Here is a 12958-nt window from a genome sequence, read left to right as displayed (position 1 = left end):
TACAGCGCTGCGGAATTAGTGGTGCCATATAAATAAATAGAAGATGATGATGATCCCCTTTGACACTTCAGCCCTCCATTGATCAGCCTGGGTTTGGGTTCCAGTTTGACATTTGCTTTTGGTCTTCCTGTTAATGGTGGAAACCAGCCCAGACGTATAGTTCTAGGCTCATTTTTACTATAGCAGGTGGATCCAAGGACCATTGGCCCCAGGCTGTCTGTGTTTGGTTAAGGAATTTGGGAGGGGCGCATGCTACATATTTTTTAAAATGATTACTGTACAGAGCTTTCCAATTAATTTCAATGGCCCATTCATTTTAATGGTGTTTCTTAATGTAGTGTACCCACTGAAAACCCCATAGAAATGAATGCGTTATTAAAATGAATGGTAAAAGCTTCATACTCCTTGTGTTCAAGTGCATGTGAGCCGAATATCAATTGCTTATCGGACACATAGCATTTCTATTTGTCTTTACATACAATTTACATTTGTCTTTTTTTAACGCAAACACAATGCCATGTGGTAGAGGGCTTTAAGGTCATCTGTTTACATAAGTGAAAAAAAATATGAAATCATATGTGCAATTTAACAAATTAAGTGGTTTATAAATTCCCATTAAGAAAGAAAAATATGGCTACATAATTATCTCCCATCACTCACAATCAGCCTGCATCTGTTACATTGACTCACTGAGTTTGGTTTAAAATTTGTAAATGCCCAAAGGGGGGTTAGACAGCCAACATGTGCAGTTGTGGAGAATAACTGACAGAAATCACTCAAGCCTTGTGTCAGTTGGCCGCGTCTGTAAAACATGCTTTACACAGGCTATTTTGATAGATGTATTTGTCTAGATGCATTCCTCCCAACATTCAGACAGTGTACACACACCATTCAATGCCATGCTGGGGGTATGGCCACGTCACATGTGGTGTGTCACCAGCACTGAGCCGCCTTGAATCCCCCCCACTGCTACCTGCCTTAAAAGCAGCTTTGCTCCATACAGTATAAAAGATGCCTGCAACCGCTTGCAGCTGTGAGTGGGATACTCCCCCCAATAGTCACTGCAGTCGTGACAAAAAGGGACCTAATTTGAGGGGATTGTCCAACCTAAATTAGGACAGTTGGGAGGTATGTAATATAAAGAGCCTTTTATTTGTACATTTTACTTTACCTATCGCCTCTGAACAAGGGGCCTGATTCATTAAGGATCTTAACTTAAGAAACTTCTTATTTAAGTCTCCTGGACAAAACCATGTTACAATGCAAGGGGTGCAAATTAGTATTCTGTTTTGCACATAAGTTAAATACTGACTGTTTTTTCATGTAGCACACAAATACTTGATAGCTTATTTGTACACTGAAATTTAAAGTTGATATTTGTGTGCTACATGAAAAAACAGTCAGTATTTAACTTATGTGCAAAACAGAATACTAATTTGCACCCCTTGCATTGTAACATGGTTTTGTCCAGGAGACTTAAATAAGAAGTTTCTTAAGTTAAGATCCTTAATGAATCAGGCCCAAGGTTATTAAAAGGACAGAATCATACAGGGATAGGAAGGTCTGTTTTTCTATAAGAAAAGGAGTCACTTCTAACCTCAGATACTTATAAGAGTTTCAAATGATAATACGATTTTGATAATACCATTTAGTGAAGTTATATAACCATGCACACAAAAGCAGTTTGATTGTGAACTTGTAATCCAGTTTCTGCAGACTTTTAAGAAACAGAAAATTATATTGACGTGTTCAAAGTTTGCCAGGAGTCAGAATGTACTTTCTGCAAGGAGTATCCATCGAAAAGTTAACAAAAATGTATACCTTCAGGTTACTCCTCTATATTCCACTCACCCAAATAATTAAATTTGCAACTGAAATAAATCAGAATGGAAAGATATAAAGTGAAGTCTCCAAACCATTGATACCTGAGGTATTTCCTGTGCATTAAAGCACAGCTGTCGCTTAAAAAAAAAAAAAGGGTTAATATATTTCTTACTTACATATTTGATGGAAACCAGAAGGTGTCTAAAAGCATACAATCACTAAATATTTTCTGCTTAAAGTGACCCAGTGTGCAGGAAACTTAGTCAACAATATCTAGCGGAGACGTGCTTATTACAGCAAAAACATTTCAGTTGTATGCCCAGATCAATTCAGTGTGGAAGAACAATATCAAGTCTAACAAGGGCATTTTAAATCTCACTCCAGTGTTCTGCTAATGCACAGAAAAATGAGGTGCAAAATTGCCCTGTTAATTAAAATGAGGATACAGGCTCTTAACAATACATTTGCTATGAGTAATTTTGTAATTTTGTGTTGGATGGTTTGTATAAAACTTCTACCAATGCATTAGCAAATAATTTCTACCTCGGTTCCTGTGCCGATTAACAGGCTAACAGAGCAGTGGGGAGCAGGTTGACCCTTTTAAGTCTTAGTACATTTGCAGCACTTATTAAAGAGGCAGAGCATGCATACTGGATGCTCATTTGACATGTAGGGCAGCTACGACAGGTCATTAAAACCCTACAGATCTTAGCTTATTATCTGTGTATATTTAGCAGTAATGTTTTATGTTTGCAGCAGTGTTATTGTATTACATGTCCTTCAATTGATTGTGGCACAGTTCTGGGACAGCTATAATTTTTATTCTAAAATGTAGTGTTTCCCAAATTCAGTCCTCTGCGAGCCCTAACAGTGCATGTTTTCCACATCGCCTGCTGGAGCAGAGGTGTATTCATTACTGACTGACACATTTAAAAACAGGAGTTAGTAGATATGTCATCGGGAAAGCCTGCAATGTTAGGGCGCCTCGAGGACTACATTTTGAAACCCTGCTATAATATAATCTATATTATATTATAGCAGGGTTGTTTCTCCAGTTTTGGTCATAGTAATAATATACATATCATATAAACTCCCTTTCTTTCTGATACCTTTTCGAGTAGGGAACTGGCACCTGAGTGCTGCTTTGGAACGATTTTTACTTAAAGGGACGCACACATGTTAAAAGTTTGTGCTTGTGGGGTGGACCAGAATAGATATATATTTTGTATGTGTGTTGACTTTGTGTCATGTGGAGACAACTTTATACATATGAAGACAGGTGTAGATGGGACCTTTCAGTCCAATGAACTTAGTCCTGCCCATTGCTTTACACAGTTTTTTCATTTGTTCTGCGGGACTCCAGAATTATTGATAGGTACAAAGTTTGTGTTTTTACGTGGTGAAAGGAACTTCATTCATTGAAGTTAGTTTCTCTCTGAACACTTATGACCTTGCACATGTGGACGGTAACCAGGGCTACTGACACCCCAGCATCACACACCTACAAATTCATTTAAGATAAAGGTATGGAGTTCGGAACCACAGAAAAGCTCAGAGGATTAAGGAAGTTTTAATATACTGTAAATATTACATATATCCAGGACCTGTGTGCTAGGAACAAAATTAGCACGTACATGGAAGTTTGTTTTATATGATGATTTTTTTTAAAAAAAAGTTAAACTCTACAATGTTTATACAAATAATATACAGTTTGAATTATATATTATAAAATATCATTCTAACTTTCCAGCTCGTCTTTGTTAAAAAAGGAGGGTGTGATGGAGTTATTTTCTGTAGCTACAACAGAAGTCCATCCATTGGTGGAAAGTCTGTTACTAAGCAGTTTATCAAAATAAATAAATAATATAATTGAATATGAGAAATGTATGCAGTGAGGAAATGTGGAGAAAAGATCATTTTCCAAGATATAGTATGTTTTTATAGGTTGAGCAAATGGGGTAAGCAATCTATAAATCCTCAAATATTATTGCACTTAAAATCCCAGCATGGTCTTTAGTCCATGGCAAAGCATAAAATGTGGGCACCTTTAAAACTGCAGACTGTCTTACATGGTCAAGTATGTTTCATGACAGACCTCTGATACCAGACAGTTCATCTTATCACAGGTCAAGCTCAGCTCATTGTAAAAAGAATCCTATAGACAGGAGCTAATTGCTAAAATGAAGCAACCTTTGGGTTATCATCAGTTACAGAGCCATGGGTGGCAACCCCTACAGCGAACACTAGCCAATCGCAGTTAATTTTAGACTGTAGTGAAGGGACTGTATTATGTCATTAATGGGCTGTTTGGTAGCACAGTGGCGCCAGTTCATTTTATGGTAGTAGAACAACCACACGTCATACTAATTCAAAGAAAGTCTGTTGATGAAGTCGGTAGCTCTTGTGTGCATATGTATATTTATGACAGGAGATGTGTACTCTGTAAATGGGGGAACTCCACAGAAACAACATTAAACATTAGCAATCAATAGCAATGATTAGATACTGTAGTCAGTCCACAGTAACCACCTTTTTCATTAATACAGAATAAATATACCTTAGACGTTTGTTTTACGATTTGCACTTTAAATACTGCTAATAATATTTTCGTATTTGCTGGGAAGATTTCAGCTTCAGCAGTTAAGAGAATATCTGATGCATTAAGGATCATTTGCAGAATTAGAATAGCACTTATCGCACTTGTCAGCTGGCATGATGCTAATGATTATAATCTTGTGGCTCTATTGTCACTATCATAACTTATATCAAAAGGCCTGAAATCTGCACGGACACACACAGCAAGACGACAGCAAAACCTTCCTGGTTTTAATTATGAATTTTTACATATGGAACACTGACCATTAACACCTGTTTAGCAATGCAAGTTACATTAATGTTTTATTCATATTTACACACATAAAAGAAAACATTTATAGTACATTCTGGAATTTTAAGTAGCTAAGTGATTCAAAGGGTAAGAGAATGTTATCAGCAGAATACATGAAGCATATTGCGCACAGTATTATTTTGCAGTATGGTCAAACCTGCTAATGATCATATTCCATAAACTCCATATATGTTGAAAAAAAATTGAATAGATTTTCTCACTGCATAAGGCTGATCACCCACTTTTGACTTTTCACAATGGACCTCCTCCCCCACCCACTGTCTCAGCCACTCCCTCGATCTAGTCTCCTCCCACCTTTGCTCTCCTTCTGACCTCCTCATATCTCCTTTCCCTTTATTCGACCATCATCTCCTCTCCTTTACCTTTTCCTTATTGCCCACTTTTCTCCCCTCACCTAAACATACTCTCACTCAGCGTAACATTGACACCCTCAACACTGCCATCTTTTCCTCCTCCATTGAAACTCTCCTCTCTTCCTTAACCACTGTGACCTGACCCCACCTTGCCCTGCCACCACTCTTTCCCTCTGCCACTCCAACCCCAAACCCTGGCACTCTAAGCTCACACGCTTCCTCAAAAAATGTTCACGCACTGCTGAATGCCACTGGAGGAAATCTTGTTCCCTGGCAGATTTTCTTCACTTCAATTTTATTTTCTCCTCCTACAACTCTGCCTTCTTCTCCACTTTTGACTTCTTACTCTTCCTTCCCCCTCCTCCCCTTCAACCCTCCATCACTGCTACTGATTTTGCTAACTTCTTCACTTCCAAAATCAACTTAATCAGAAACTAAATCTCCCTCTCCCACATCCCTCATAGATCTCTAGACTCATCCTCCCATGCCCTCCATCCATCATACTATGTGCCCCTTCTGCCCCACTCTCAACTTTTGTCCACCCCCCTCAACCTGCCCCCGTGATTCTATTGCCTCCCATCTCCTTCAAAACCATCTAGCCTACTGACTGCTCCCAGCGTGCCCACCTCATCAAGTTATCCCTCTCCACTAATATCTGCCCCAATTCCTTCAAAAGTGCTTGTGTCTCGCCCATATTTTTAAAAAACAAATCTTGACCCCACCTCCCTGTCCAACTACTGCCCCTTCTCTCTCCCCCCTTTCACCTCCAAATTGCTTGAATGGCTGGTCTACACCCATCTCACTAGCCACCTCTCCGTCATTTCCATCCTCGATCCTCTCCCATCTGGGGAAACCGCACTGACTAAAGTAACCAATGATCTACTCTCTGCAAAATCCAAAGGCCACTACTCCCTGCATATCCTCAGCAACTGCTAGTGGGTGTGGGGTCATTGAGACCAATGAATTCCATCCGTATACCCATTTACATTTACATGGTATTACTAGAGGTAAAAAATACCAATAAATGTTTGTATTTTAATGCCAGTTGATCCTAAAGATCTTGGCTTTAAAGAAATGATCTGAATATTGAATCGCTCAGTGTAACATCCTTGCAATGATTTACGTTGTTTTACATTGTTTTCAACCATGCAGGATTTCTACCAGCAATCTTTTCTCACTCTGATATTCTGTTCATAGTGTAATGACTTGAGCGATAAAATCACTACTATGGCGCTACTGTAACAGCCTGGTCCATTGATCTATATGGAATTATATCTTAGCTAGAAAATCGCAGTCATAAAAAGCTGAGAGAAAATCAGTCGTGTGATGTAACCCTATATCATACTTCTTTCTTGTTTCTTCCGAGTTAGCAGAACACTATGCCATGAAAATCCCTAAGTTGGCATTCTATATGTCTTAAGTGCCCACACATGGACAGATCTGGTCACTTGGCTAGAAATTCTACTGTGCTGAAATGTGAAAATCCTATGATGCCAAATTAAGGCATTTTTCTATAGTGCCAGTTGACATTTGATTGATCCCGTTCAGATGATTAGGGTTGGTGGTCCTTTTGGACTTGGTCTTAAACAACCAACTGGATTTAGGAATCACAGTAAATGGGCAGTGTTAGATCACCATCACTAAGCGTGTACTTAATTTTCTCCGGAAATATTTAAACCCTTTACTGTCAAGGTATCTCACATATTCTGCTATCAAACCGTAGATGTCCATTATTTTCTATTACACAATACCATTTAGAAAAATTTATATTGACTCTGCCTGGCTGTCAATTGAAAGCAGCATCTGACAGACCAACCCCTTTTATTTGCAGGAAAATGTTGAATATACTGGAACATCTGCTGTCTTTATTTGACTGAAAACTCTTCTTCCCGTCTCCCGGCTTTCACTTCCACATCAGACATTGCAATAAGTGCCACAGCTCTGAGATATCTTCTTCCTTTTTATGACTAGGAAATAGTTGGAGTGCATTTTACTGGCTTTGTACTGTATTAACTTAGTGGTACATCAGTCATTCTGTTTTTGTCCATTTATGCCTGACCGCTGATAAATCAGTTGTTGAGTACGATAAGAGTCTAAAAGTACTTAGGACGCTAGACACATTTAAAACAATTTGTCTAGGTTTCAGGGAGCTAGCAGCAAAATGCATACATTTTTTTCTGCTTGAGAATGATTTTCTCTTTGTTTTTGTTTTCAGCCCTTGCTTACATCAACCTTGCCACTCTTATCGATAGCTGTACAACCCTTCTGTTTTGTCAAGACTTCCGTTTACATGGTTTTATTTGGTACATTTACACCCACAATGCTCCTGTGCTGAGAGAATCTATAGTTCTTTAAGAAGAGAGTAGTAACACAAAAGAGAATAGGAGATATGTATTGGTCCCCCTCCAGGTGAGGATGGATGAGAAGAGATAAGAGAGGGTATATCTAAAAGTTCCATCTCCACCTTAATCATCTTATCAAATATATTATAGGTGGTATTATACCCCAGAGAGACTAAACAAGATGTTCACTACCTCTGAATACTGAAGGAATTGCAGTCACAGGGGTACTTTTTCCACATGTGGTGGACTTTCCCCAGACTTCCCGCTTTTGGTATAAAATACAATCCCTTCAGAACTCTATGCTTGAAGCTCTTGTAAATATAGCTCCCTGGACCTTCCTTCTATGTTCCCCACTCCAATAACTAAACATTCTAACATACTGGTGTTCCATATTTTAGCAGCTGGAAAAAGCCTCATAGCCAAAAATTGGAAAAACCCTCCACAGCTCCCCCACTCAATTCCAACCCTTAAAAGTCACATTTGGCACATAGCCTGTATGGGGGAAAAAATATATACTACCTTCATGATAAGAGGGGAAAGTGTTTGGTCAGGTGTGGCCACCATGGATTTTTTGCTGAATCCCAAAACCAATGTAGATTTGCCCCTGACTAATTATTATTATTATTATCATTTATTTGTTAGGCGCCACAAGATTTCCGCAGCGCCGTACACAGTACAAACAGTAGACTATACAGGGTGAAACAGTACAGAACAATAAACAAAAATAACAATACTTCAGAAACTCCAGGCAGGCTGCTGCAATAAGCACGGACCAGAAGAACAGGTGAGGAGACAGGAGGGAAGAGGGCCCTGCTCATTCGAGCTTACATCCTAAGGGAGGGTTGACAGACCAGGCACAAAAGGAGCCGGTTGAGGCAATGGGGGAGAGGGGAGAATGAGCGGAGGAAGATAGGGGTTAAGTGGATGGGTGGTAGGCTTTGAGAAAGAGGTGAGTTTTGAGTGCACGTTTGAAGGAGCACAGAGTGGGAGAGAGGCGGATGGAGCGAGGGAGGTCATTCCAGTGAAGGGGGGCTGCACGGGAAAAGTCCTGGATTCTGGAATGGGAAGAGGTGATCAGAGTGGAGGAGAGGCGACGGTCATTGGCCGAGCGCAGGGAGCGGGCGGGAGTGTGAATGGAGAGGAGGTTGGAGATATAAGGGGCAGTAGAGTGGGAGAGAGCCTTGTAAGTGGTGGTGAGGAGTTTGAAAAGAATTCTGTAGGGGAAGGGGAGCCAGTGAAGGGCAAGGCATAGAGGGGAGGCAGAGGAGGAGCGGCGTGAGAGGTAGATGAGTCTTGCGGCTGCGTTGAGTATAGAGCGGAGGGGGGAGAGACGAGAGTGGGGGAGGCCGGTGAGGAGGAGGTTGCAGTAATCAATGAACACAGACCTCCCATTACCTACTATAATTCTACCATTCTGACATCATACTTTTCATCACCATAAAACCCTCTGAACTCTGCAGCCCCAAAACACAAGCAGGAGTTTCTCACCAAATCTCTCCCCATACTGGTATTCCTACAGTAACCCCCATTCCTGAATCATCATATTCACCCTAAATGTATCCCCCCATAATTCCTATAGGTATATAATTATACTTCTTTACTTCCTGTCTGATTCATGTTCAGACATAAGTCCATTTGCGCAGCGTATCTTGGGTGAAATAACTCTGCTCATACTCATAAACAGACCTTACACCATGAACATATGCATATAATTTATGCCTGAACATGACACTTACGACAGAGGTGTGGAACGGAGGAGGGAAGGGGCAGACTAATGTAGGCCATATAGTGTAAGGGCGTTCCGACGGAGGTGTTGGCCATTAAAGTCATGGGTACCTTGTAAGTGTGCTTGGTTTCAGCCGAATCATTTGCAGCAGCTGCAGTGCAGGTGTAAGTGTCCACAGATTGACTGTCACGGCATAGTCATTTTTTAAAAAACTACACGTAAGCGTGCCACTACCAAGCACAGAACATGTGTATGCAAGTAAGATAGACTATAAAAAAGCATTGCAAGTACATCACACATTAAAAGCATCATTATGTATTTAAATCCATATTTTTATTAGTGATTATACTGTTAAGATTTGTTCATTTATCTCATAATATTATTCCTTTTGTATAATGTGATCTTATATTGTGCATGTGCTTGTATGGCCAATATATTGTTGAGCAAACTTACACCCAGAATCAAATCGAAACGCATCTTCAGATCCGCTTCGATTTGAATACGGCCGTAACAACTCTCAAGTTACGTGGTCTTTTATAAAACGCAACTTTATCAGTTATACAGTGCAATGTTGTACCCAAAATGAAAAGTATTTTCTATGTTCAACTGGTTGTACAATTGTTTGCTATTTTTGACCCCTTGAATAAAGATTTTAAAAAAAGAACAGAGCAGTATACAAATATCTGCTTGTAGTAAAACATGAATATTGATGTGGACTCATTACTTGTTTAAAATTAGATGTTGCAGTCTAGATTTTGCACAGAAAAAGGTTCACTGATAAAATACCTGTTCTATAGGATGAATACATTACTATAAACACATATGCACGGACTGCATCATTAATAATTTGCGGTAAGGATTTCGCAGCACAAGTGCTTGCACAACTAAGGCACGACTGCAGTATGCTCCATATAAATAAGTCATTGTTAGAGACAGTTTGAAAGTTTGTCTTGGCTACGTATGTAGCATTCATTAAATTGTTTTTTAAATAATGTATTTAGATTAAGTAATATTTCCCAGCTACTTCGTCACCCATTATGTGTTCTAGTAAATTAAAGCAAGAGAACCTTTGTCAGAGTTATACTACTCAAACTGACATCTAATTCCCCCAGACAATAATTCTTTCTCCTAATTCTTTCCAGTCTTTATATGTATTGATTTGTCTGTAGACCTGTTTCATTCAATCTGTTAAATCTATTACCAGTTAAAATGCTAAAATATGAACTTTACCACGTCTGACCTATGGCACATTAAGTAATAACAAAGTAAGAGATTTCCCGCGGCACGTGTGTGTGCCAGTGCTCCGTTGTTTTCCAGAATACAAATGTGACTATAGTACAGCCAACATTCTGTAATGTTCAGAGTATCTTCTGAAAGCAACAAATTAGTGCCTTGGGATTTCTTTGTGTTGTGTTCACCAAGCTCTGTAATGATGAGGTCTGCTAAAATAGTGATTTAATACTAGATTGGCCATGAGAAAGAAAGCCTTGTGTAACGCTGGCCTTGGATGGACAGATTGAGTTGTTCGTCTTGAGCACCCAATGAATAAGTCTGTGTCTGGTTTGGTAAAACACGTGTGTGTGTTCCAATTGGTTAAATCCTGTTGTTCATTGCTCCAGCTGAATGTCCGATATAAATGTGGCTTAAATTGTGTGTTAGATGGCAATTACACACATATAACGATCATGGTCATTTTTCTGGCATTGTGGGAAAAATCTGAATAAACCTAATTGCATTATAAACAGAAATGTTAGTTGTTTTGGGTCAATGCACATTGGTGGATATCTAATTCAGCGCGATGTCTTCATAACATTCAGAGATTCATCGCACCAATATTTTACAGCTGGAATCTCCGCTCATATGGGGTATGAGGATAAATGAGTGGAGTTTTCCTAGCGTAATGGCCGGCAATGCTCTCAGCCAGACATCGTGGTGATGTTTGGCAACACATCACCAGCAATTGAATCTTCCCTCATTGTGATGTCTGAGCAACTATACATGGCAACTGAGATGGTGTGTCAAGATCAGAGATAAACCATATTAAAAAAAAAAAAAATCAATTCTATTTTTTTCATTGCTTCTGATGGTATGTTTCTGTATTCCCTGCATGTACAGATTTCATCTCCATAAGCACAGTGGTGTACATTTTATTTAATTATATTGATCTATTCAGTTTTATACTCCAATTCAACTTCTAAAGGCATTTTTCATACTTCTTGTCTTCTATAGTTCCACAACCAACTGTGATGGCTTTTGATGGGCTCCGGACATATAAAGATTAGAAAATATCTAGCACCAAAGCTGTTTTAAATGGACTTTATATTAAATGATTAGCAGACAGAGATCTTCTTTTCATATACTCCCTGTTTAAGAGATACTTTGTTCAAAAGTAATGGCGTGCCTGTTTGTGCGGAGAGGCACATTAAGATTGTGTCAAGAAAGCTGTAAGTATAGGATGACTCCTGTTTACTGTCACTTCCTGACCCCTTTTAAAAACCAGTACTCTACTGGGGAACAGAGACCACTCTCCACAGAACGCCCCACTAAATGCACTCTCAGTACTCACTGAATCTCATTTCGTTCTGGAAAACAAAATGTAAGCTTTGCACATGGGTGCAATATGAAGTGTATGAATGCAACTAAGTTACATTAACCCCATTATGGGCAGCACAGTGGCCTAGGGGTTAGCACTCCTGCCTCACAGCACTGGGATCATGAGTTCAATTCCTGACCATGGTCTTATCTGGCCTTATCTGTGTGGAGTTTGTATGTTCTCCCCGTGCGTGGGTTTCCTCCGGGTGTTCCGGTTTCCTCCCACACTCCAAAAACATACTGGTAGGTTAATTGGCTGCTATCAAAATTGACCCTAGTCTCTTGTGTGTCTGTGTGTGTATGTTAGGGAATTTAGACTGTAAGCTCCAATGGGGCAGGGACTGATGTGAATGATTTCTCTGTACAGCGCTGCGGAATTAGTGGCGCTATATAAATAAATGATGGTGATCTACCCAGCTCTTACCATCAAAGGATATAAACGTTTGTATCCTCTGATGATAACACACAGATACATGCCTCTGCCATACAAAGGCCACATTTGTGCATGAAATAGCTGCATGATGTCACAAAACAGCATATGCATCGGCATTTTGTGGATTTGTATATGCTTGTTCCTGTGCTGTAAACTTAATTTATGCTCTGAGACTACTTAGGTTGATTATGTCATTAATGCTGTAGAGCACAATGAGCAAGATCCTGCCAGTACAATTGGATATTCACACTCTGGAATATTTGATACAGGCCCAGAACTTATAGAAAATGTGAATATACAGGAAAAAGGCATCCAGAGATGAAAATAGCTACCAAACGTCAGAGATAAACCACCTTATTGAATTGTTTTTGTGTTGGTGGGACGGTTAAATAAAAGGGTTTGTGTTGCAAAGGGTCTTTTTATGCATAGGGTCTATTTTGCAAATATAGTTCTTGAACTATCTGTTGGTTTGATACACTCCCTAGCAGTCTTTAGTCTAGAGTTTTAATATTAAAATGCACAGTGCGGAAGCTCATAGTGTTTACCATAATACCTTCTAAACCAATAACGACACGGACACCAGAATAACGTTGGAATTAAAATATATTTATTAAATGGATAATATTAAACTAAAGGGGCTGAAAGGCGGACGAGAGCAGGGCAGATGACAAAAACAAAACCAATAACGGTGGAAAGGTCAGACCATTGAACCACCAACCCAGGATTATACCTTATCTATTGGCCGGTGCGAAATATATGTCCAACGGCAAGACTACACCA

General features: G+C 39.5%; 1 protein-coding gene across 12 annotated transcripts in view; it reads left to right on the top strand.

Annotated features, from left to right (window-relative positions):
* Positions 1-12958, top strand: part of TENM3 (teneurin transmembrane protein 3) — a 763547-nt gene that overhangs the window by 38057 nt on the left and 712532 nt on the right. The gene's annotated exons all lie outside the window — the stretch shown is intronic.

This window comes from Mixophyes fleayi, chromosome 1 (assembly GCF_038048845.1).
Source record: "Mixophyes fleayi isolate aMixFle1 chromosome 1, aMixFle1.hap1, whole genome shotgun sequence".
NCBI lineage: Eukaryota > Metazoa > Chordata > Amphibia > Anura > Limnodynastidae > Mixophyes > Mixophyes fleayi.
Note: the sequence above shows the minus strand (reverse complement) of the source record. Positions and strands in the feature narration are given on the sequence as shown.